Consider the following 27,172-nt stretch of genomic DNA (forward strand, 5'->3'; position numbering starts at 1 on the left):
CTCAGGCGTTCCAGGAGGATGGCATGATCTATTGTATCGAATGCCGCTGAGAGGTCTACAAGCACCAATAGGGTCACGCTCCCTCTGTTGATGCCTAGATGAAAGTCATCGGTTAAGGCAACCATGGCAGTCTCCACCCCATATCCTGTCCTGAAGCCAACTTGAAATGGATCAAGAAAATTGGCTTCATCTTCAACTGCTTGGAGTTGAAGAGCAACAGCCCTCTCAATCACCTTGCTCAAAAATGGCAGATGAGATACAGGCCTGTAATTTTTCATGTCCAGGGGGTCAAGGGAAGTTTTTTCAGGGGCGGTCTAATGACCGCTTCCTTCAAGAAAGATGGTACATAACCTTCCCTAAGGGATGCATTGATGATACATCTAAGGAATGCCATCAAGGCATCACCCCCCTGGACAGCCAGCCATGATGGGCAGGGATTGAGGGGACATGTTGTCTTCCTCACCTTTCCAAGGATCTTTATGTAGGATTTATTGCAGTGTTGTTGGGGAGGAAGGGCGTAGTGGGATTTTTTTTTATATTGTATATATTTTGTCATTGTTGTAAGGTGTCTCAATCCTATGAGGTGGGACAGAAATAAAATTGTATTATTATTATTATTGTAACATTCAATGGGACATGACTCATACTATTTTTAGGGACAATGGCACTTTTAGGAGGTGTTAGGTCCCAACAGATTTAATGGCATTTTTGTTTTAGGGAGACCCCATGATGCCCAGCTCCTTTGCAAGCAGTCATAGGTACCATAGGTTGCTGAAGGTACTTACGTTGCCAAAGGAGGGCAACTAAAATGGTGAAGGGTCTGGAAACCATGCCCTATGAGGAACACCTTAGGGAACTGGGGATGTTCAGCCTGGAGAAGAGAAGGTTAAGAGGTGATATTTGAAGGGATGTCATATTGAGGAGGGAGCAAGCTTGTTTTCTGCTGCTCCAGAGAACAAGACACGGAACAATGGATGCAAGCTCCAGGAAAAGAGATTCCACCTCAACATTAGGAGGAACTTCCTGACAGTAAGGGCTGTTGGACAGTGGAACAAACTCCCTCAGAGTGTAGTGGAGTCTCTCTCCTTGGAGGTCTTTAAACAGAGGCTGGATGGCCATCTGTTGGGGATGCTTTGACTGAGAGTTCCTGCATGGCAGAATGGGGTTGGACTGGATGGCCCTTGGGGAACTCTTCTAACTCTCTGATTCTATGATTCTACTTTCACATACTGACTATCACATGGCCAAAGAAATTGTTCAGTGGTTCATTTTCCCCCTTGGGCTGGGTTGGGAGCTGAAGAGTGGCAAGGCTGGGCATTTGAGGGGTTGAGGAGAGGCAAGGGAAGGAGGGCCTGGAGGGGTAGAGGTGGTTCCTCCAAAGAGAGGAAGGGGGTCTTGGGATGCCCAGGACTGCTTGTGCCACCCCTTGCCCACGACCCCTTTCCTCTTCCTCTTCCTCTCCCCCTCCAGGCCCTCCTTCTCAGCCCTCTCCTGAGGCGCAGCAAGGGGAAGAAGGGAAAGGGGAAGAAGAAGAGGAGGAGGCGCCTGAACCCGTGACTCAGCCTCTCCTGCTCCGCCTCGCCGCCTTTCCCAAGGCGAGCCTCAGGGGTCTCTGCCTTGTAGGGAAGAAGAAGGCGCCTGGGCTTTGGGTCCAACTCCCCCCGACCCACCCAAGGAGTCCCTCAAGCGGGGAGGGAGGAGGAGGAGGAGGAGGAAAGCCTTCCTCTCGGAGCCTGGCCAGAGAGGAGGACTGAGGAAGCAGCCCCTTTTCTGGCTGGGCTGCTTTTGGAGGAGGGAGGGAAGCGCTTTCCCTGAAAGTGGAGGTAAGCTGAGAGGAAGGATTGGAGGGTCTCCTCGACTTTCCAGACAAAGAAGGGTCTGGGCTGGAAGCCTGGGAAGGGAGGGAAGGCTCCCCTGAGAGGGGCTTCCCAAGGAGGGGGCGGGGGCGGAGGGCTGCCTTCCTCTCGGGTCTTTGGGAGCTGAGGGGGGGCCAGGGAGCTCTTCCCGCCCCTGCCATTGTCATCTGTGGGGGTCTGACAGAGGGAAGGGGGGGAAGGAGGGAAGAAAGGAAAGAGGGAAGGAAGGAAGGAAGGAAGGAAGGAAGGAAGGAAAGAATGAGGGAAGGAAGGAAGGAAAGAGGGAAGGAAGGAGGGAAGGAGAGAAGGAAGGAGGGAAGGAAGGAGAGAAGGAAGGAAGGAAGGAGAGAAGAAAGGAGGGAAGGAAGGAAGGAAGGAAAGAGGGAAGGAAGGAAGGAATGAAGGAAGGAAGGAAGGAAGGAAGGAAGGAAGGAAAGAGGGAAGGAAGGAAGGAAGGAAGGAAGGAGAGAAGGAAGGAGGGAAGGAAGGAAAGAGGGAAGGAAGGAGGGAAGGAAGGAGGGAAGGAAGGAAGGAAGGAGGGAAGGAAGGAGGGAAGGAGAGAAGGAAGGAAGGAAGGAGGGGAGGAAGGAAGGAAAGAGGGAAGGAATGAGGGAAGGAAGGAAGGAAGGAGAGAAGGAAGGAGGGAAGGAAGGAAGGAAGGAGGGGAGGAAGGAGGGGAGGAAGGAAGGAAGGAGAGAAGGAAGGAGGGAAGGAAGGAAGGAAGGAAGGAAGGAAAGGGAAGGAAAGAGGGAAGGAAGGGTGTGTGTGTGTGTGGGGGGGGCTAGCAATAGTGGGGCTTCTCTTCCATGCCATTGTGCATTTGTGTCTGGGTTGTGTGTCCTTTCCCACTTCTGGTGGGGTTTCCTTAGCCAGGCTTCTTCCTTGGCTTTTCCTTTTCTTGCCCCTGCCTTTCCCTGAGGCTGGGAGCAGTTTGCTTGGGATGTTGTCAACACAAAGAATAAGAAGGGAAAGAAAGGGGGGGGGATGCAATGGAGAGAGCTCCCATTGGGCTGAACATGCTGGAAATGGGGGACAGGAGAGAAAGAGAGAGAGAAGTCACTGGGAGGCAAAGGGGAGAGAGGGAAAGGCTTTCTTGCCTCCTCCCTGCTTTTGGCTTCCAAGTCCCTCAAAGAAAGGAAGAAAAAGCAATGCTCCAAACTCTTAAAGCCTCCAGGGTCCCATCCATCTGGCTGATGGCATGATTTCCCAAAGTTCTGTCCTCTGGTTTCCAACTTTGTGTGGCTCTGCCTTGGAACTTGCCTTCCCACACAAGGAAACGAAAGAGAACAACTGGCAGGGGACCTGGGTGCACCTAGGGATGGGTCTTTGGTGTCTGTTGGCTGTGTGCGCATTGCTTGCCTTTGTCTGCCTTGCTTGCTTTTGCCCTTCAATGGGTAGCACTTGGCACAGCCATGTGGAGCCAGGGCATTGTGCTATATAGGTAGGTGCCCCTTCTCCAGTGTTGGCATAGTAAACGCACAGTGATTTATCTCCTGCCTTGCTTCAGTTAGTCAGCATTTGTTCTGTTCTGCTGTTGCATTGCTTTCATTCTCTCTCTCTTTCTGACCCATTCTGAAAGTTGGATGACTGTGTTAAAAAATAAGAAGGAAAAGCAATGCGTCAAGGGCTCTGGGTTGACGTTTAGTACAAAATCCCCCCACTCCGCCGCCCAACAAATCCTTTGATACTTCATTTGGAGTCCAAATATGTCTATGATCCTCAGTTCAGAAGTGTTTCGCTATATTGTTTTATGGCATGCCATCAATCTAAAGGGACGACATATGTTCAGCATATGGTGCGCCACACTATGGTATGGGATGCTTGAAGCAGCGTTGCAAAGACGTCTGGCTGCTTCAGGCATTTGCGGCTCTTCCTTTGGAGGACCTCAGTGCAGCTGTGTTTTTGCTGCAAACTTTTATGGAAACTTAGGGGAAGTTTCGTAGAGCCAAATGTCAGGAGAATCAGAAAGAGGCCCCTTGGGCTTGGCGGCTTCACCTCCGAGCTGCTTGGATTTTCTTGGGCCATGAACAATTTTGTCATTTTGGTGCCTTCAAACCAACTCCATCGTATGGCAGCACTGTGATAGGGTTTTCTTAGCAAAGAAGTTTTAGCGTTGTCTTCTTAGGCTGAGAGAGCATGATTTGCTGACGATCACCCAGGGAGTTTCCTTGGTTGAGTGGGGATTTGAACCCTGGTCTTACAGAGCTCTAGTCAAGCATTCAAATCACTAAACCATACTAGCTCTCTTACAGCTATGTATTTTAATACACCAAGGGCCCAAACAGACAGGCCAAAATAAAGCTGCTTCGGGTCACTTTGGAGGTATGCTGTTTAAATGACACAGGCATCTTAAGACGTCAGAAGTTGCACCAAAGCATGGCTTTGGCATGGCTTCCTGCCTCTTAGGATGCATGCATCATTTAAAGAGCATACCTCCAAAGTGACCAAAGCAGCTTTATTTTGGCCTGTCTATTCAGGCCCCAAATCATACTACCACTAGCTTCTTATACTTGTTAGTTACCATGTAAAAACTTACAGTATTTTCCTCTTATTGTATGCAGGGTTCTGTACCAGAAGAATATTAAGTCTTTCAATTTGGAGTGAGCAACTTGCACCCCAGATGTTGCTGGCTTGCAGCTTTCATCAGCTCCAGCCAGTATAAGCCAGCCATTACAGAAGGCCATAAGTTGCCTATCTCTGCTTCAAATATAACTAATGTCCTGCATATCTTATCTGGGATAGTCTGGATCCAAAGTCCTTCAGCTATTGGAAGTGTTATCAGTCATTAGTAAATAAGAATTTCCTTGCTAGATTGATTCATCTACTTCCATATTCTGTTTCCAGAACATTGGCTGACTGTCTCCAGGAACCCAGCACACAACCTGAGTAGGTTTTCCCTGTTTGGTTCAGCTAGATCAGGGGTAGGCAACCTTTTTGAGCCGGGGGCCGGGTTGCTGTCCCTCAGATAACTGGGGGGCCGAAGCCAAGAAATAAATAATTAAATAATTTTTTAAAAAATTAAATATATAAATAAACCAGAAAAAATGTAGGACAAAATTTTCAAATAGAAGACACTTTTTAAAAAAAAAATGGAGGACACGTGAAAAAATTTGCTGATTTTTAAAAAAATGTTAATATAAATGCATGTTTCTGAGGCTTCTTTAGACAATTGCCTCCCAAAGGCCCCGGTGGCAATTGGCGGCAGGACCAGGCTGGGGCCGGTCCCAAGGCCTTGCCGGGCCGCATCCGGCCCGCAGGCCGCAGGTTGCCTACCCCTGAGCTAGATGGTATTGCATTGAACTTTGCAGCTATGCAGTTCGCCCTCCACATCACATTTGTGGCTTTGACTTTTACGGATTTGATTATTTTCAGTTTTGATTAATATGTTCTTTCTAGGAATCTCTAGGTCTTCCAGCACAACTCTGGCAGAAGTTGACCATAGAGTCGTGCTGGAGAACCTAGACATTCCTAGAGAAAACACTTCTCTAGGCATTTGTAGGTCCTCCAGCATGATTCTATGATCAACCTCTGGCAGATGTTGACCATAGAGTTGCACTGGAGGACCTGGAAATTCCTAGAGAGGTGTAGTGTGAGGGAAAATGAATAATGTTTTTTATTTGTGGTCTTTCCATATTCATGGGGGGTCCTTCACCCTTAACCCTAGTGAATGTGGAGCGACCTCTGTATTTATCTACTGAAGTGTATAGGCTTATCCTCTGGCAGTGATTGTCAGCCTTTGGTCCTTCACATGTTTTGGTCTTCAGGGCCCAGAATCCCCAACCAGCAAGCCAATAATTAGGGATTCTGGGAAGTCCAAAACATTTAGAGAGTTAAAGATTCAGAGCTACTGCTCAGAGCTGTTCTCATCTGCTTTACAAAGTGGTATGAAATAATCACATCTTGTGGCAGTGATTCCCATGAACTAGTCACCTTTCATCTATTGAGGCCATTCTACTTTTTACTATTTCTGAACATAGTGCTTATCAGCCCACTGAGAGTAAGAAAAAGATTCTCTGTACCATTTATAGTATTACAGTTCTTTATCATCCCTCCAAAAAAGCATGCTTTAAAAAGTGCAGCAGGTGATATGTTATATTATTGTGAGTATTTTATATGTCCCTTCAAATAATCCCAAAATAATTATTTCTATTCTGTAAACTATGTATGCGTGTGCACCTTCAAGTTGCCTGTCAACCTATGATGCCCCCATGAATGTCATAGGTTTCCTTAGGCAGTGAAGACTCAGAGGTGGTTTTGCCAGTTCCTTCCTCTGAAGTATAGCCTATACACTGTCTAGTATTTGTTGACAGTCCCATCCAAGTACTAACCAGGGTTGACCTTTATTAGCTCCCAAGATCAGATGGATATGGTGCCTTTCATAATTTTAAAAAACTTTGGAAGAAGGATTATTTTGTTTCCAGGGTATATCAACGAATTGCAAAAACGGGGATGATTTGCTTAAGTTGGACTATGTTCCCTGGGTCTATTTTATCTTAAGGCCTTGCATGTTATTGGTGGTGCCTGGTGATCACAGCCAGAATCAGATATTCTAGTATGCGACTGTTGCCAGTCCACCTTTATATCTGGGAGTTTATTTGTTTTTTAAGTGCAAACAGAGGTTGATAGAGGAAGTTGGTTCACAGAGGGAAATGAATTACAGCGTGTGTTGCACTTATTAAGCAACCTTGATGAAACTCCTGTACTTTTTTTTTTTTTTGAAGTTCAGGAGTTGTACGTAGATTAAAATGTTGAATTGCTCAGGGCATACATCTGATCAGGCCTTCTAAATGTTCTCATCCTCTCTCCTTACAACTTCTTATAACATTTCAGCTCTGCGTCTTATTTTCTTCTACTTCTAGTTCCCCCCCCCCCTTTTAAAATTGGAACCACTGGAAAAACAGTGGTTAACTCTGGTCTGTCTCAAATATTTACAGCTTTAGGAGTCACTAATTGTAGAGATCTTTGCCCACACTAACAAATGAGCTTTTATTATTATTATTATTATTATTATTATTATTATTAAAAACTTGATAATTACAGTGCTAAATGCTTTTAATTAAACAGCAGACTCAGCATTTTATGAAAATCCCTGCATGTGACAATCTAATATTGTCTGAAGTGAGAGCCTATCACAACTTTATTGTTTAATATAATTGCAGTAGGGATAGCTTGGATGACCTGGGGAAAGGTGTATTTCGTCTGCAATGTTTTTATTTTTAGCATCATGCATATAAGGTGTCTAACACTTGGCAGAGAAGTCAAAGAGCAGTGTTGTCTTACAGAGCCGGATACAGTGTACCTCATACAGCCAGAGCAACAAGGATGCTCAGAGGTAGAGGGAGGGAGGTGCCTTAGAAATGAAATCAAGTCCCTTGCAAACTAGCAATTGGGCAATCCTTCTTTTAGCCATTGAACTTTGAGTGCCTTGCATGAGGTCATGTTTAATCTTGTAACAACCCTTGTTAGATAGATTTAAGCATAGAGGTGAAGGGCCCAAATGTTCCCCCAAGTTTTAGAGCTGAACCAGTACTTTGACTTTGCGCCTCCTTCAGTCAAGTTCTTGTGTTACACTAACTGTTCTTTGACATTAAATATCAGCAGAGGTTCACCTAAACATGATGTCTGCTTGAAAGTTATGCTAGAAGATCACCATTTTAAACAACATTGTGGTTAGGACTGGAATTTGGAGCTCAGCAAGTTGCCTTTACCACAGAGTGAATGTGGCAAGGTTGCCACATGCAGACAAGAGCATCTGCACCACTTCCTTTTTTGTTGGTGACAGAATCTTTTTGCATTAAAGTTGTTAGATGTCTTGATGTTGAATTTGATAGGAGTAGGATTGTATCTTAGCTTGAGAGCTAGCATGGTATAGTCGTGTGAGTGTCGGACTAGGACTCTGGGAGAGCAGGGTTCAAATCCCCACTTGACCATGGAAACCCACTGAGTGACCTTGGGCAAGTCACACTCTCTCAGCCTAAGAGGAGAGCAGTGGCAAACCTCTTCTGAACATATCTTGCCAAGAAAACCCTTTATAGGTTTTCATAAGTCAGAAACAACTTAAAGGCAAAACAACAACAAATTATACTGTAATAGCCTTCTACTTCCTTTCTGTTCCATTGCACTTTGCATGCTGAAAGGGGACGTAGGTGTTAAAGGGTTGAACGTGAATACTTTTGCAAGCATGCATGCATGCATACACACACACATACGTACTCAACCATATACCAGTACTGTGAAGCTAATAGTGATCCAGCAGCAAGCTGAAAAAGATGCAATTGTGTAATGGAGGAAAAGCCAAATCAGAACTGGCTGTTCAGTGTGGAGTTTGACTAGACTAATTTTAGCAGTTTATATTCTCATGGAACTCAAAGCAGATAAAGACTTGACTGCTAGAACAAATCAATGCAGGTAAATATGCACCCACCCTTTCATGTACCAAACTGGTTTGTTTAGAAACAAGAACATTCCAGTTGTACTCAAAGCCTGATTGGGAAGCATGAGTGTTTGCTAGCCAGAACATGGCGGTTGCAGTACATAAACATGTTGAATAAGCCTTATGCTGTCAGATGACTGGTTAATCCAGCCAAAAATAATGGCCGTGGACGATCTACATACATTCAATGTAAATAGTGAAGAAATTGAAATAGTTAAAAGGATTCTCGTATGTTGGATTAAACACTGGTCAGAACGGAGACTGCAGACAAGAAACAAGGAGGCTAGGAATGAAGAGGGCAGCTAGTAAAGAACTAGACAAGATCTTAAAGAGCAAAGATATATAATTGAGCACTAAAGTTAGAATCATCCAAGCCATAGTATTCCTCATCACCATGTACAGATGTGAGAGCTGGACAGTGAAGAAAGCTGACAGAAAGAAAATCGACTCATTTGAGATGTGGTGCAGGAGAAGAGTGTTGAGGATACTGGGTACAGCCAAAAAGATGGGTGCTTCTTAGAACAGGTCAAGCCTGAAGTGTCTGTGGAAGCCATTTTTTTTAAAAAAATAATAATCTGAAAATAGCTTGATGGGAAATAGTGACTGCAGAAGGGACCATATACTGGGGTGACCTGCATGTTTTACAGGTCAGGGATTCTAGAAGCTGAATTTTGTTGTTGATAGTGTTGAATGAGAAGGCAGCAGTAGTGGTGTGAGCATTTGACTTCAACTCAGGATATCAGGGTTTGATTCCTTGCTGGAGTATAAAAACCCACTGGGTGAAATTGGGCAAGTCACACTGTCTCAGCCTCACAGTATGGCAATGACAATTCCCCTTTGAAGAAAACCCTATGATAGATTCACCTTAGGGTTGCCATAAGTCAAAAAATTATCTGGAGACATACAACAACAACAACAACAACAGCAAAACGTTGAATGAATGGACATAAGATACCCCTCCCCTTCTGGTCTAGTTTAATAAGCTGTCACAGCAGCAGCATTCATGCAGAAAGCTGTTTTCCCCACCCCTGATACCAGATCTCCTTTTTACTGGAAGTTGTAATTTGGGAACTTCCACAAAGTATGCATATTACTATAATGTTAGTCATGCATCTGATCTTAGTTTGGATTTTACCAGAGAGCTGTATGTATGCATCCAATCCCTTCAAAAACATTTACCTCAAATAATGGCAAGAAGCAGAAAAAAGTCATATACTCTAGTAGTCAATACCATTTTCTGCTCTGAGAGGTTGCTCTGTGAGGTTGTTGCTCTACTATATAGGTATGTTCCCATTTTAAACAGAGACCTGCATTTACAAACTTTCCTTTCTAGAAGGAAGCAGTTTTAGGATGTTAAGAATGAACTTCACTAAACTTGTATGAATCATTGTCTGTTCCTTTCAAGAGTCTGGTCCAAGGTGTTTTTTTTTCCTGCTTCAGGCAAAGCAGCAAGTGGTGCTCAGTCATTTAAGTCAAGCTACATAATAGCCAGCCAAATTATTTTGGCACATGAGGCAGAAAATCCCACAAGCAGAATCCCTGGCAATAAAATCACAATAGCAACAAATTAAACCGCAAATAAGTTGCTTATCCTTTCATGACACCCAAAAGTCTTTTGCCCAAAGTGGCTGCCTAACTCTGCCCGACTGTAGAGCTGTTTCTAGTTCCTTGCTTCCCATGGCCCAGAATGGATCAGTACAAATATAAAGTGGTTTGACAAATAGAAATGTACTTAAGAAGCCAAACTTTGTGCATGTTGCAACCTGTTTTCAACATTTTTTTTGCAAAGAAAACCTTATCATGGGAGTATATATCAATAGGAGCAGCTTTTATCTGAGGATCCAGCAACGAACTAAGAGTGTCTCAGTGTGTGAAACATTTTCTCATATAGAGTAATGGTTGCCATAATTCCTACAGGGAAAAGTAAAAGCAGCTTTTCGAACACTATTATAGGACCTTATCACACATGGGGAGGGTTGCAGCTCAGCTTCACAGTCACTCCTGTTCTAGCAGTCCAAAGCGTGATGTTTTTCCACACCAGATCCAGAGTCACTCCTCTCTAGCAATTCGGATTGATGTTAAAACGTCATGTTTTTCCACACCTGGTTGCCTTTCTGTTGTCCTTCCGAAGTGAAGGGGAAGAGAAGTCAGTTCGATTCCAAGCAAGTCACGTGATGCAAACTCAAGCAAAGGGGAGTGAGTGCACATTGTATTACCACACCAGAGCATACTGTGAGGGTTCAACGATTCGAATCGGCCCCCTTGCACATGCTCAGTAGGGCTCTGGACACTGCCCTCCTTTCCTGCCTCCTCCTTAGCTGTCATCCTTCATCGGGGTCTAGGAGAAGGCAAGGGATGATGGGATAGGTCACTGGGGGTCCCTGGAGCCACGATCAGGATGCAGGAGAAGGCAGGGGATGATGGGATAGGTCACTGGGGGTCCCTGGGGCCAGGATCAGGATGCAGGGGATGGTGGGATAGGTCGCTGGGGGTCTCTGGAGCCAGGATCAGGATGCAGGAGCAGTCAGGGGATGATGGGTTAGGTGGCACAGGGGGTGAGATGGGGATGCAGGAGCAGTCAGGGGATGATAGGTTAGGTGTCAGGGTGAAAGAGTGGAGCAGATCGGGGTCTAGGAGAAGGCAGGGGATGATCTGATTGGTGGAAGGAGGGGATTGGTGGAAGATGGGGGTCTAGGAGGATGCAGGGGACGCAGGGGATGATGGGATCGGCTGGTTGGCAGAGAGGAGGAGATGGCATGAAGGAGGAGGGGAATGACGGAGCAGGACGCAGGGGCCAAGGGGGGTGGCATCGGAGTGCTTTTCTACACCAGAACAAATCGCAGTGCAATCGAAGGCAGCCTGGAAGCGAATTCTCTGAAGCCACTTTTTCCCGTTTTTACCAAAATGAGGGGTGACTTCAGAAACACTGCTGAAGCAATTCGCAAGGAGCTCCCATAGAAATCAATGGCGTCTGATAAAACAGTCCCTTTATGGCATGAAACTGCATCGTTGGAAGTGCAATCACTTCAGAAGTGAGCTGGAACTGAGCTACAAAACCACCCAAAAGCTCCATGTGATATACTCCATAATGAAAGGACAATCTATTCTCTGCCCAGGCATTTTGGACTCCCCAGTATGCTTGCTTGCCTCTGTGAACACATCAGGATAACTATTTCAAAGGTTACAGACTGCCAAAATAAAGCTGCTTCGGGTCTTTTTGGAGATATGCTATTTAAATGATGCATGGGTCCTAAGAATCCGGAAGCTGCACCAAAGCTGCACTCCAGTGCTTAGGAATGGAGTGTGGCTTTGGCGTGCCCTCCGGACTCTTAGGACCCATGCATCATTTAAATAGCATATCTCCAAAGAGACCCGAAGCAGCTTTATTTTGGCAATCTGTAACAGGCCTGTATCAGACAAAGTCCAAATGCATCTGAGGATGCAAAGAGCATATGAAACCTCATGCTGCCAACTTTTTTCTTTCTGTTAGTCTCAGATGTGCTACAAGATTTCTCTACATACCGATTCTACAGGCTGTATTTTTAAATTGTATTAGACCAGTAGCCATGCTAAAAACAAAATCCATGTGAAGGTAGTATCTTTATTAGGCCAGCTAGAGTTTACAAAATGTGTGCAGGCTTTTGAAATCTTCCAATCTCTTCATCAAGCAAGCCGTTTTGGGGCTGGGGAGGCTGACCTGAAGTTGACATTGTGAAGCCTGTATGGTTGAGGTTTTAAGATGAAATGGGGGTGGAGAGGGTTGCAGACATTCAAATTAGAGCAGTTGCAGCTGGAACCTGAGACTCACATTTGTAGTGTAACACTGAGTTACACCATTAAACCTGGAAATTTCATCTGCACAGGGATACAGTAAAGACAGGAGTAAGAACTATGTGGCCCTTATTTATTTCATTTATATCCCACCTTTCTTCCAGCATGAGGTCCTTTGTGACATTGCACTTCCAACCCTCTCCAGAAGAAAACCTTTTCATCCTGAAACTGCTTCTGGGGCATGTTTTTGTTCACTAACACTGTTTCAGCCTCCGTCTGCAAAACAACAAAGTAAAAAAGCCATCCAGATGTTACTGTCAGTGTCTTCAAGTTGCCCCAAAGTTGCTGCCATGCTTACTGAGTCAGCTGGCTGTGGTCAGGAGGAAGCAAAACTGATCCTTAGTGTATGGCTGGCCTTGAAATAAGGAGTGTTTTCTGTTAAAGATTTTATACTGCAATTAGCCTGCTTCAGAAATGGGGTTTTGGAGGTGCAGGTGTAGATGTCATTGAATCCTCCTGTATTTGCCCATTGCATATTCTGCCTTTTCCTTTCAAAAAGGGGAGGAAAGCAACAATGCATAGTTGCACAGTGCTTTTGATTGGTAGCATTATAATTAGCCAATTTGGAAAGCGCCCAGGGAGGTTTAAGTGCACAGGAGGGAATGATTGACCAAACAAAAAAGCCCTTGCATGTAGAGAAGCTAAGCATTGGGTGTGTGAGTGGGAGGAAGGAGTTTTGGGAACATCTATCTCTTAACATACTTGTGTTATATCTGGTGGATACTCTGTATTGTCTGGAACAACATTGTGCCATGTGAGGCCCCAGCTGCAGCCTAGAGTGGTACAGCCCTGAGGCAGGTTTGTCACCTTGTTGAATACTAGCTTTTTTGTTTTGCTAATAACACTGATTTCATGTATTGCTATCATTATGTACCAGCTGAATTTGGGTAATATACATGGATTCTTTTCTGTATGTCACAATTGAATTCTACTGTTGACTGGCACAATTCTTCCAATTAGAGTTTTTGGTTTTGGTAAATGACATGAATGATACTTTCTTACAGTGCCCTTCCTATATAATATTAATATGACCTCATATTTGCTCACTGTTCTTTGTCCTACTGAAAATAATAAAATCACATTATTGAAAAGGGAATTATAAGTGTTCACTTCATTCAGTTGATCACATGTGGTACAGAGCTCACAGAATGTGGTATTTGTACGTATATTGCATAAACTTGTGTACAGATATTTTGGGTTGAATATACTGAACAGAGAAGAAACATCCAAACAAATTGTAGATTAGGAGAGGTTCACAGATCACATACAATACTGTATATTAGAAATGTGCCTTTGTTTTTTGTTTTTAAGCCATTACTCAGAACAAAACATCATCAATGAATCCTTACTCACTAACTTAGTTCATTCCAACTTGTTCATCTATGTCAAGCAATCAGTCATTATGATAATTCCCTGTACATGTGATTTTCCTTATACTGGAGATGATGCATACAACTAAATGTTCCAACTGAGCTGTTCTACATAATATTCTCTGTGTAGCACTGAGGTGGCAGGAAGGCATTCATAAGTTCAGAACCTGCTTCCCTTTGCCATGTTGACTGCATTCCCCTCATTATAATGGACCATTCTCTCAGCATCTGCACTCCTTTCACTTCTACAAGTAAATTGTGTTTGGAGTACCCGGTACTAAGCCAGGCCTTATACTTGTATTATTTTCCTGTAGTCTATGCCTGTGGAAGAGCCTCACTTGGTTTTGGGGGGGTTTTGGTGTAAGAAGGTAGCATTGGGTGTTAAGCAAGACAAAGTTTTGGTAACAGCTGTCACATTTGATCAGGCTTAGGGACAAATTCCCTCATGTTGCCTGAGAATATCAGGAATTAGTTACGCAAAAGCAGTAGTATTTAAGCAAATTTCGTTTTACAAAAACTATAACTAGGGTTTTGGGTAACCATAACTAGGTTGTTATAGTGTTGTTGTGTAGTCTGTTTCTAGATATTGCTTTCCTGAGAACTTGAAAGAGAAGGGGTGGGAAGAAGAATGTGTATAGGAGAATAGTAGGTCCTTGCTAGTGAACCAAGCTAACAGCCTTTGTCAAGGTTTAACCTCTTGCAACATTCACCAGCTCCCATTTTTTTAAGCATGGGTGCATGCCAACCACTACTTGGAATGGTGGCAGTGATATGTAGGCTGTCAGGTTTTAAAACTATTAGCATCATTTCCCTAGGCACCCAAGTATAAAGATAATCTCTTCCAAGAGTCATCTGATGATTAGGAAACATGATACATGTCCTACAGAGCTGATAGAACTCACAAGAGGCTGTAGCTGCTAGTGACTTCTAATGGCTTCTGTACTAGTTTGAGCTTGAGCAGGAAATCCTGAAGAGCAATGACATTTTAAGATTTGTGTACTTTCTTTGCAATTGGGAGAACTGAATACAAAAGCTAGCTAGTTTGTATATTCATGTGGTTTTGCAAATATCCTTATATTTCCTTTCCCCTTGTTGCTCTGTAAAGGGCTGTAATTGTGCATTCATAAAGGTTTATACAGTATGTAGAGAGATCTTGTAGCACCTTTGAGACTAACTAAAGAAAGATGTTGGCAGCATGAGATTTCGTAGACTGGACTGATCTTGCTTTCTGGTAACTTTGCAGCAGAATCTTGATTCCTCCTTGGTAACCTTTGTTTTGTTATCTCTGTTCACCTGTACTCATATCAGAAGCCCCTGCCTTTATAGATTGGACCCTCTTTCCTTGCACATCCTCAGAGTCATGATTGAGGGGGTGGGAAACTACTTCCTTTGTGATATCTCTTGTACAAAGCTAATCTCTTTTTAGGTCTGGACTGGCTCCCAGTATAGGCTTTAGAGTGTGGTACTTGATAGATCTGGGTGGTTTCCTCACAGAGCTTCTGGAATTTCTTATCTCATGAGTCAGGCACCTGGCAGTTGACACTCCAGTTCTGCATACCCTCTCCCTGCTGGTATAGCTGGGCTAGCTCTTTGATATAACAAGGATCTGGGGCAATGGCTGTAGTAGTGGAGAAATCTTAGGATAAATTGGATCCTATGTGGGCTGTGGTCATGTTGGATGAGAGCAATAGAGAAAGACTGCTTCTCTGCTATCATTGCATCCATGAAGAATTGGCTGGCTATGCTTTTCTTCACTATGTAACAAGGGAGAGGGGAAGCTGGAACAGTAAGTGCAAACAGTTGGCTGCAGTTGCTTAGATTCTCCTTGACTTTGTCTCTACTTTGGGGTAGGCCAAGTTGCAAAAACCTAGATAGGGTGTTTAGATTGGAGGGGTTTAGCCCTACCTAGGTTATTTTCATCAACTAAGATGAGACTGATGTCATAGTTTAGATATGTGATTCATGCCTCATTGAAGAAGGATGTTGTTGGCTCTTGCTTTAATACCCCCCAATGATAAGTCCTATATTAACAAATCTTCCTGGATCCAATAGTTCTAACTAATAATAGACAAATGTCCAATAAATAGATGATTGAAAATTTGGTTGCATTGCAATTCCAGTCACTTCTAGATGATGATGATGATCTGGACCCATTTCAGTCTTGATTTTGGTGGGATATGTGACTGAGACTATCAAGGTCCAAAACAGACTGCAGAAATAATCCACTTTGAGACCGCTTTATCTGCCCTGGCCCAATGCTAGGGAATTCTGGGAACTGTAGTGTTTGTGAGACATTGAGCCTCCTCTGTCAGAGAGCTCTGGGGCCACAATAAACTACAGATCCCATGATTCCCAAGCATTGAGCCAGGGCAGTTAAAGTGGACTCAAATTGGATTATTACTGCAGTGTGTTTTGGGCCTTAGTTATCTTATTAAATGTCTTACAGTTGGACTTCCGTGTGGACTGATTGATAGATACATATGCAGGGCAGCTCTAACTTGACCTCTCAGCTGCTTTCAGTACTAGAAACCATGATATCCTTCTGAATTATATAATGAGGCTGAATTATATAATGGGGTGAGTTCAGGTTCAGATGGTCCCTGGGGATGATTGTTTAACCCCACAGTCTTCCACCTATGACATTTTACAGGATTATGTGTTGTTTGTAATGTTATTCAGTATCTGCATGGTGTGGGCAGCTGGTGCTCTCCAGATGTTTTGGGCCTGTAAATCCCATAATCTATTGGCTGTGTGGATGAGAGCTGCTGAGATTTGTAGGCCCAAAACAGCAAAAAACCCCAAAACAACAATACCCACCAACAACAAACAAAAAAATAAAGTTGACTACAGTATATGAAAATGCACAGAGGTCATTGGGAGCTTTAAAGAGCTTTGTTTGTTCCTTGTCTAAAATAAGTGAACAGGTAATAGACTTGAACATTCTTTGGATTCAATAATGAACTCGATGAAGATGAACCAGCTAGGGTGAATTCCAAAAAAGTCTATGGTGCTGCTGGTCACAAGAAAACTTGACTTGGGGGGTTTGATTCGTGTTCTGAAAAGAGTTGTGTTTTCCATGCTGTCTTTGGGTGGTTGCAATTTGTGGGTAGTTGGCTTTAGTGCATGAGGGATGACTTTTCCTGAGCTGTTCTAATGTGGCAACAGATTATGTCTTGGCATCTTCATATTTAGATTATTGCAGTGCCTTGCTACAAGGGCTACCCTTGAAGAGTGTCTGGAAGCCTCTCTTCAATACAACTTGAATGTTAACTGATGTACAATATAAAGACCATGTCACTCCTTAGGGACTTGACCCTGGTTTTCTCAAGTTGCAACTCTACACTCTAACCAGGCTACTACATTGGCTAGAAATCAAAAGTAGTTCCCTCACTTATTACTTTTCTGGATTGTTCAAACAGTAGAGGGAAATGCAGCTGCCAAAACCATTATTACATTATAAGTCTGTGATCAATAATATAGGTTTTTAATAAAGATGCCACAAGACTGAAAAGGAAAAAACCAATAAAGTCTACAGATATTCCAAGTAAGTTTATTAGCAAAGAGGAAGCATGGTTTAAAGGAATGGTATAGTGCTTGTGTCTGCAGAAGATTTATTACAAAATCTTGAGAGAACATTTGTTACCAACATAATGAGCAGAATACTGTACACTTAGGTGTAGGCAGGAAAAACCTGAATGCCTTCATCCTTCTGAAATGAATAATAATACTGCATTATAACTAATAAGATATTGGTTTGGAAAGCTATTATGAAGTAGATGGAAAATTCCTGCCTTGTGCTGTAGGTATTTCCAGTAAAACACAGAGAAACTGACATCAAAGATCAAGTAATTTGATTGTAGCATTCCAGCTGGTCTGTGTGGTATACCTGATAATGTAGAGATCTCAGCTCATCCGTGTAAACTCACTGGGTGACCTTGACAATGTCACACTCTCTCAGCTTCAGAGGATGGCAGTGGCAAACGCTTTCTAAAGAAACTTGCCAAGAAAATCCCATGACAGGTTTGCTTTAGGGTCCTCATAAGTTGGAAGCGACTTGAAGGCACCCAACAACAGCATGTTTCTTACATAATGTTACAATATGGCCTCCTTTCTCCAGGCATATTGTATTTTTCAGAGCTAATATTTCTGTCCAGCGGGCTAATGTCCAGGTTTACTTACAAGGTCTCCACCCCATAAACTCTAATAACGTGAGAGGAGTTACATAAGTCTAATTATTGCAAATCTGTGGGTCATGAAGTGCCATCACTAGGAGTGGCCAAGCTAGTGAATTTAACTTCATCACTCCGTGATCATTAGATTTACAAAGGTGCAAGAGAGAAGGAGAATGGCAGTGACAGCGCCTCTGGTGAGGAAGGAGCTATTGCATGAAATGGAGTCGTGTGGGCTTCTTACCTCTCCTGGAATACTCAGATATTTATCTCCCCCACCACCTTTCTTTCTCAAGACCACCTGTCCCTTGACCCCTTTGCCATACATCTTCTTTTTGGTCCCCTTGTCAGTCCTCAAAATGTGGACATTTTTTGGTATTTTCTGCACAGGTAACAGCATTTTTCTAGGCACAAATTAATATTTCTGCACTGAAAAAAAACTGTTTCATGTGCAGAAAATGTTGTTTTCTGCATGAAAAACTATGAATGAATATAGCAAAGAGTAGTATTTTGAAAACTCACTGCAGGAAGAAAATGGCTAAAAAAAATCCACTGCTTCCTTCGACAACAAAATTGCTGAAGAATTACATCTCCACACGCTAACCAGCACTGTTTCTCACACTGTGGAAGAGGGAACTGAAAAATATTGCCTGGGACAAAGAAGCTGAGGTGCATTTTAAGAAAGGGAGATGGGGATGGGAGTGGTTGGAGTAAATGTCTAAATTGAAGGGAACCCCCTTTGCCTCTGGACTGAGTCCCTGAGCTGCCAGTTGTTTGTTGTTACTCTTGTTCATTAAATTGCTTTTCCAGCACTTTCTCTAGTGCTCTGGTAATTGCTACTGTCAGACCGCTGTCAGGGCAAATTCTTCTTTTTGTCTGTGAACTGTTGCACCAGTTTGTTTTTCTTGCTGCCAATTCATTCTCCACCCTAGAAAGGAAATGCAGTAATAAACCACATTGGCCTGATACCATGAATTGACCCAACTTCAAGAAGTACATGTAGATAAGTTACATAAATGACAAGGAAATGGGAGGGCACTTCTGCTAATTTCAGAGATTCAAAAACTACTTTGTGGTAGACTAGTAAAAGCAAGTATTTTTCAAAGGAATGTAACAGTGGGAGACTTTATAGTAGACAAACTGTAATGTCCCTTTTTACTTCTTTTGGTGTGTGAAAAGCAGACATCCATGCCGATTACCTGGGTAATTGTCTCATTCCATCATTAATTACCACCTCTGGCATTCTCTTGCCATTCTCCAGAGGCTAATAAGTAACAATTCATCATTATAGGCAAACAAAACTGCCTTTACACATACACACACTCTCTTTCTCACTCTCTCTCTCCCATTCTGGCTTATGATGCCACCAAAATCTATACAAGATCCAACTCTCCATAGTACCAGTGTAGAGATCTACTATATGAATCCCATTGTGGTAGGAAGGCAGAATCTAAACCATTTAAATAAATAAATAAATATCATAGAATCGTAGAATTGGAAGAGACCACAAGGGCCATCCAGTCCAACCCCCTGCGATGCAGGAACCCTTCATCAAAGCATCCCCGACAGATGGCCATCCAGCCAAGGAAGGAGACTCCACCACTTTTTGAGGGAGTGTGTTCCACTGTCAAACAGCCCTTACTGTCAGCATGTTCCTCCAAATGTTGAGGTGGAATCTCTTTTCCTGTAGCTTGCATCCATTGTTCGGGGTCCTGTTCTCTGAAGCTGCAGAAAACAAGTTTGTTCCCTCCTCAATATGACACCCCTTCAAGTATTTAAATAGAGCTATCATATCACCTCTTAACCTTCTCTTCTTCAGGCTAAACACCCCCAGCTCCCTAAGTCATTCCTTGTAGGACATGGTTTCCAGACCCTTCACCCTTTAGCCGCCCTCCAGTTTCTGAATGTCCTTTTTGAATTGTGGTGCCCAGAACTGGACACAGTATTCCAGGTGGGGCCTGACCAGAGCAGAATAGAGTGGGACTATTACTTCTCTTGATCTAGACACTATACTTCTATTGATGCAGCCTAAAATTGCATTAGCCTTTTTAGCTGCTGCATCACACTGTTGACTCATGTTCAACTTGTGGTCTACTTGGACTCCCAGATCCCTTTCACATGTAGTCTCATTCAGCCAGGTGTCCCCCATCCTATATCTGTGCATTTCATTTTTCCGCCCTAAGTGCAGTACATTTCTCCCTGTTGAAGTTCATTTTGTTAGCTTTGGCCCAGCTTTCTAGTCTATTCAGGTCATTTTGAATTTTGATCATCTCTGGAATATTAGCTACTCCTTCTAATTTGGTGTCATCTGCAAATTTGATAAGTATGACCCCAATTCTGTCATCCAAGTCATTGATAAAGATGTTGAATAGCACTGGGCCCAGGACAGAGCCCTGTGGGTCCCCACTCGTTACTTCTCTCCAGGATGAAAAGGAGCCATTGTTGAGCACCCTTTGGGTTCGGCCGGTCAACCAGTTACAAATCCATGTAACAGTTACCTTGCCTAGCCCACATTTTACAAGCTTGTTTGCAAGAATGTCATGGGAAATCTTACCTTTGACTTTTAGGCTTTGTTCAAATATTTCCTATGGTAATAACTAAACAGCATGCTTGGTACATGTGTGTCAAATTAATTGTAGTTCTGTGATGTTACATGTTTATTTTTGATTCCTTACCACTCTCTTATGTAAACATTGGGTTAAGTTGTCATATGTCAACAGTACTAAGACGCAGATGTATGTACAATGTCCTTTTCTCTTATCTACACATGCTGTGTCTCTCATCACTCCTTTCTTAACTGTCTTCTCTAAGCCCCAGTCCTTTTATCCTCATTCATACTACACCATTTCAAACCCTTTTCTCCACTTCTCATTCTCTCAGTCTTTCTGCACTTGACACTCACCTGTCTATGCTCTTGCTCAGGCATGCACCATACAAATATGTTGTGCAACGATTCTAAACAGTATAATATTATAGAAATGTTACATCACAATGATGAAGAAAATATGGGTTGATAAACCTTGAAGGTCATTTCCAAAGCCATATAGCACTGTGAAACATGGATTAAGTTACCTTTGGGAAATTTGGCACAACTCTAAAAATAATAAACTGATGTGAGCAAACTGTATACCAAAAGAAAAATAAATAATGCGAAGTTGAAGGCTTTCATGGCCGGCATCCATGGTTTTTTGTGGGTTTTTCAGGCTATGTGGCCATGTTCTAGAACATTTTCTTCCTGATGTTACGCCAGCATCTGTGGCTGGCATCTTCAGAGAATAAATAATCCTAGTTTGTCAAGGATCTTGGCTATTTGGGACTTATTCTGCGTAAAATTCACACATGGTTGTTTTACTCAGAAAACAGCATTTTGTCCACAAAAAATTAGGACTAAATCCACACAAAATTTACATGTCGTCAGGAAAAAACATTTTCTGTACAGGAAATGGCATCTGCTGTGCAGAAAACAATATTTATACTTGCACAGGTAATGCCGTTTTCTGTGCAAAACAACTGTGTATGAATTTTGTGCCGAACTAGTCCTAAATTGCAAATAGGTTTCTAAAATTGTGGGGTTTGAAGAAATTTTTCTTGTTGTTTTGTTCAAGATACACTGAATGACCAAATAAGCTTGGCATTTACAAAATTGTGACCATAAATGAGAACCACTTAGAACTAGGACATGAATAGCACATAGATAAAAATGTACAAGCAAATACAATGTATATCAACAAATGTTCAAGTATGTGGATGCGAAGAGTTACAGAGCAAGTCAGTTTAAGGATGTTAAGCAACAAGTTTTAACCTGATGCAACTGGACTATATGCAGCAGTACATTTCAAATTATTTTTCAAATGGATGTATCTAGTAATATTGCATTCAATTTTTCACCCCACATGTCATTGGTTCCAGAAAGGTGATGATAATATATCAGGCTACTTCTAGTCTGTTCAAGGTTTTATTCTGTTCTGTCTATTTAAAAGTAACAGCATCGTAACTATTTGATCTACTGAAAGCTGTGTTTTGCCTGTTAATTAGCACATGTATCATGGAGCTGAAGACTGACTTCCATGATCATATACAGATCCCTGGTAAATAGTTGTAGTGGGAATGGTGAGTAGTTTTTTTGTGGTTGAACTCCATAGGTAAATAGGTCATATAAATATCTCCGTATCTGAGTAACATTGAAAGCAAGGTGGGGTTGTTTTTGAAATAACTCTTCCAGTACAATTGTTTGGGGGTTGCTGTTTTTTTGTGTGTGTGATTGAGGAAGATACCAGAATAATCTGTTAAAATATTGGAAACCTAGTGTGTTTTTTAACCAGTTCAGAACCCTTTTTTCAATGTCATGAAATGGAATTTTACCCTAGAAGGGTTTGTTAGGGGAAACATTGGGGGTCCTCACCAGCAGTGCCAGCATCTCTTTGAAATTTTGGGGAAATTATAGGTCAAAAGGAGGCCGGCTAGAGGAGGGTAACTTCAGGTATCTTTTCATCTATGTATATCAGTACTAACAGCAGGAAACACCTCAGTTCCAGTGAATAGAAGGGTTGTATTTAGAAATGTGCAAAGGTGCACACAAACATACAAAAAACAATGCGACCTTACAAGGCAATCAGAAAGAAAACTGCTCACTAACTTTCCTGCTATGCTGCAGAGACACAGACAACAAAAGTGTGGAAGGTTGGATAGAGAGGAATTGGGAGTTAAAGAGGACAATAGGTCTGGAAGTGAAATGGAAAGTGTCTCAGTCAGCATCTGAGAGTTACAGAGAGAGAAAGTAAGATGGAGCCCTGATCTGTGAATAGAGTCCCTATCTGCAAACACAGGGTCTATGAATTGAGACCTAGTCTATAAACAGAATGGCTATGGCTGGGGTGGATACTATATCCTGTATCATATCCTGGAGATGTGCTTGATGTTACCACTTGGTGTAACAAAGTTTTTGATGAGTTTCTCATGGAATTGAGAAAAAAGATCCTGAATGGCTGATGGCTTTAACTCTGAATTGATAAAACATTAATTACATTTGAGATAATCTTTGCATAGTCTGACAAGAAGGCAGAATAGGAACAGAACATGAAGTGAGGTGAATGGTGTGATCCCCCACTGCTTTGTGATGGGACTCCCTTTGTCTCGACTGTGAGGAGAAATGCAAAGAGCCTTGCGTGGAGCAGAATGAGCAAACTCATTTAGTGTTTATTTTAATACTAACTAGGTCTCTGCATGTCCTCAGGTCAGCATGACTCCTTACACCTGTAACTTCCTAGTTTCTGCAGGCCATTGTGTTTCTCTAAACATGTCCAACACTAGATATTAATTATGAAACCCCATATCCAGTGAGAGGGGTGTAGAGTATGCTAACAGGAATAACACCTTCATTTGTTTCTGTTATGGAGATCATGTTTCAGTTGATTCTGTGGTCAGGAAATGCATCAACAGAAGCATATCATTTGTATCTGTACAGCTTGTTCAAAGCCAGTTTCCTGTGCCTCACAGGCATGAACTGTCAACCTTGTGTTGGCCTCCTTGGAGCTTCTTTGATGATTGGGCAGTCTCTCCTAGTTGACTGTCTTTCATTGGGTTTGATGATGTTTACCTGCAGTAAGCCGGTCCATACTGTTGTTGCAATTTGACATGAAGACATTTGAGATAAAAAATGAGATAAAAAATTAGCACTCCTATTATTATTTTCATGGCAATAAATTAAGTCACACCCATGTTACTTGCACATATCAGAGAATCTGTAGATAGTCTATCAAGTTGTCACTCTTGAACACTGAGATTATCTGTCATATCCAACCTCTTCCTTGTAAATGAATCATGCTTTCTACCGTTTTACAAAGGCATTTCCCACTTGTTTGAACACATCAGTAGCATCTGTATGTAGAAAACTATCACTCCATGTAAAGGTTGTACTAGAACCTTTTTCCTTGCACACCCCCAGTCAGGTTCTGATGTATTGTCTGACTTTACAGCTAAGTTGGTTTTCTATTTAGAACAAATAATGAAAATCTACATGTAGTAAAACACTTCAAAGGGGTTGCCCAGTGCTTGGTCTTGTGAAGGAACATTAAGCAGTTGCTTCAGAGAAGCCATATCTTCCTATCTCTGTGAATTTATTGAATTCCATTCCAGCACAGGGAGTGAGGGATGGGGTTTGGATGTAATATTCTGCTTTTTCACTACCTATGTAGTAAAGAGAAAAGTTGCAGCCATATATACGCCACAATGGAGGAATGCTAGTGTTTTTGTTGGTACTGCAAAGAAAAGAGTTGCACTGTAATTCATTGCCTACGATGCCAACTGCACATAATATTTCTGTCCACAGTCTCTGTGCTTCCCACAGTCCATTCATTTACTCACAGCAGTTGCCATAGCTGGCATATCTTAGTTTTTGGCAAGTGTGAAATGGAATAGAAGGGTGGGGGTGGATGGATGGAGGTTCTACATCTCCTTCCAAAATCAGTAAGGATGGTGGCTCATGCTCACAATTGCACTGGGTAGATAGTCTGAGCACCTCCAAGGCTGTGATATTGGAGGCAACAGTTGAGGGTAAGCACAAGTTTGAGTTGTTGACAAAGGCCAACCAGAATTGATGCTCACTTTTGCATACATATCATGTACACATTCCACAGCTGGATTTTGAATTCAAGTGGCTGTTGCATTTTTGTGTGCATTTTGGATTTGACAGCAACAAGCATGTGAAGAAGTTCACAGTGCCATAGTTCATATATTTCCAGAGAGTAGTTCATGTTAGTCTGTCATAGTAAAATACTACAAAACATTTTGTGACAGCTTAAGTAGGGGTAACAAGTTGTTTTTGGTATTCATTTCTGCAAAATTCAGCCCACCTCACCAGAATAGGGATGTTAATTCTTCATATTATTTGTAAGAATGAATAATCCACGTAGTGTTCTCCTTCCTGAATGAAAATGCACAGCTTTTTGCACAGTTCCTGATTGTTATTTGTATTTCAGGAGCTATTATCTGTGTGGAAAAGCACATGGTTTTCTGAACAGGAAAGCATGTGAAACCATTGTTTTCTGTATAAAATGCCCTGTCCCTGGGCAGAAAATATTTTCAGTGTTTTCTGCACTGAATTTTGTTTTCATAGGTGAATCTATAGCACAAAGAGTCTCTGTTTTTGAGCTGTTGGGATACAACATGGAACCTCAACATTCAGGGCAGCAAGCATGGAAATAAGATGTTGTGGCTTTCCTGGACATGCAGGACCAGTGGATCTCGTGTTGTCATAGTTAATCTTGCACTCAACCCTTGCAACATCTATGCTGTGGCATGCTCCATAGCTCAGTAGACAAGAAACAAAAGCATGTCCAAGCTTGCTGGCCAGTAAGAACACTGTTTCCTGCTTTGAAGGTGTTTCAGTATACTTTTTTTTAAAAGGTGGATGCTGTTGTGTTTTGGAACATTAATTGTGGGTTGGTGAAGTGGGCATCCTCCTTTCCCATTCTGTTGCCTGTGGCTTTCACAGTAAAGCACATACACAAGCAAAGTAGTAAAATGTTGTACATTTATATGTATTGGAAGTATAGTAATCACATAGATCTTATAGTGAACTGTTGCCATTGTGTACTGTTCTATAGGTCCTGCAGGAAAAGCATGTCGGCAGTACTTTATTCTTAGATTTGTAAGGCTATATAAGGTCCTTATTTCTCTCTGTTGATGGATATTAAATTTATTTAAGTGGTGTTCATAAGTAAATAATTCAGATTCCTTTACTCTGATCATGTGGTATTCAGTGGGTATAGGCCAGCACTTGATTAATGAAAAACTAGAAGTAAATAGCTGCTGTCTATCTGTTGTAGGAGAAATCCTACAGAACTACAGTATGTGATGATGCAAAGAAGAAGCCCTTTTATGTTTATAAAAGCATACCCATTAAAATAGCTTTAAACATTTTAACTCTGTTAAATAGGTGTGATATCTTGACAGAAGCAAGCACTTAGCTGATTGCTTCCTTAGCTGAAATTACCCCTGAAAGCTTTAAGCTTTCTGAAAGTGATGCATTTTTCAATTTCTTTGTGCATCATGGAAATGGATGGATCTCTCAGACCTTCCTGCATATCATGCCAGAACAATAACTAATGTGAGATGCTACTGATATAATTCAAAGCTGTTGCCAGTATTCTTAAGGCTCTGAGCAACAGGAGGCTCAAGAGATCTTAAAAAACACCTTTTTCTGGAATGATCGGCCTGAGAATTCCAGTCAACATTTGTCCCTGCATTGTTGGGGTATAGAAGGTGAGCATGGGATGTCTGTGTTTGTGTGTGGCTTTTCCATGATGATACATACTTTGGTTGTGAACTCTTTCCTACAACAAGCTAGTTTGGCAAACCCATGAACTGGTCTTGATCAGCATGCCGTCCAGAAGGAGGCTCCTCTGTCTTGATAGAATCCTGGAGGGGAGAGGACAGCATCACTAACCTTTGGGACCAGAGGAGACAGAAGCCCAGAACTCCTATCTATCTATTATCTATCTATCTATCTATCTATCTATCTATCTATCTATCTATTTTCCTCCTTCCTGGTACAGGGACCCAAGCTGCTATATTTATTTATATAGTTGTCCTACCTTTTAAATTGCGGGGTAAGCAACTTCACTGGATCTGAGAAACAGCTCTGCCTCCTGAGGATCCACTTCAAGCTTCACCCCTACCCAAAATAAGGTGACTTTGTTTGTTCCACACTGCCCCCAAAACAAACTGGAAATGACTGGACGTTTTGGTTTAAAAACAGAACAGGAGAAACTCTCTTTAAGCTGAAAAAGCAAGGCCGTATGCTTTGTTTTAGAGAAGAATCACTAGTCCTGGAGACAATCCACCTTGTTTTAATTTTTTCCCCCTGGTGCTGTTAGGGTAGTCTAGGTATGATCACTGAATGTTCTCTGGCCTTATGTAGTTTGTAAGTCCTGTTACCCATCACTACTTTAAGTTAGCACAGGAACAATGTAGCTTGTTTTCCATTCTTAAATTCTGCCCTTTTGGACCATTAATAAAAGAAGTGACATTTGAGATGTATGTTAAAACTATGCTATACCTCCTTCCTGGAGATTCCTTCACTATAGTCCTCCCCCTTGCCCTCATAACTCTGTTTACTGTCTACGATTTTGTAAAGATGAAGAGGGCTTCCAACACATTTTGTCACAAATATTTATGCACTTACTTACCCTAAAGGCACCAGATCTCATCTGATCTTGGAAGCTAAGCACAGCTCTAGCTCTGGTTAGTAATTGGATGGGTAACCACCAATGAATACCTGGTGCCATAGGTTATATTTCAGAAGACGGAACTGGCAAAAAGTACCTCTGGGTATTCCATGCCTGAGAAAACCCTATGAAATTCATGGGGTTGCCATAAGTTGACAGGTCATTTGAAGGCACACATACACACACACTAGCATAAATGATACAGTGAACATACATAGTCTAAGGGTGGGAATCCTGCTGATGCCACTGCACATGTTCACAGTGGCTAGGACTACTGTATATACTC

The 27,172-nt window shown here is 42.3% G+C and overlaps 1 protein-coding gene across 1 annotated transcript in view; it reads left to right on the forward strand.

The window, feature by feature from the left end:
• The first annotated feature begins 1,557 nt into the window (after nt 1–1,557).
• LOC149312630 (protein FAM107B) overlaps nt 1,558–27,172 on the forward strand; it is a 63,223-nt gene continuing 37,608 nt past the window's right edge. Inside the window, exon 1 of the mRNA XM_089525036.1 lies at nt 1,558–1,823. The gene's annotated coding sequence lies outside the window, so the exon portion shown is untranslated. The remainder of the gene's footprint in view (nt 1,824–27,172) is intronic.

This window comes from Sceloporus occidentalis, unplaced genomic scaffold (assembly GCF_023333645.1).
Source record: "Sceloporus occidentalis isolate IW3139 unplaced genomic scaffold, rSceOcc1.0.p SCAF_5, whole genome shotgun sequence".
Classification (NCBI taxonomy): Eukaryota; Metazoa; Chordata; class Lepidosauria; order Squamata; family Phrynosomatidae; genus Sceloporus; species Sceloporus occidentalis.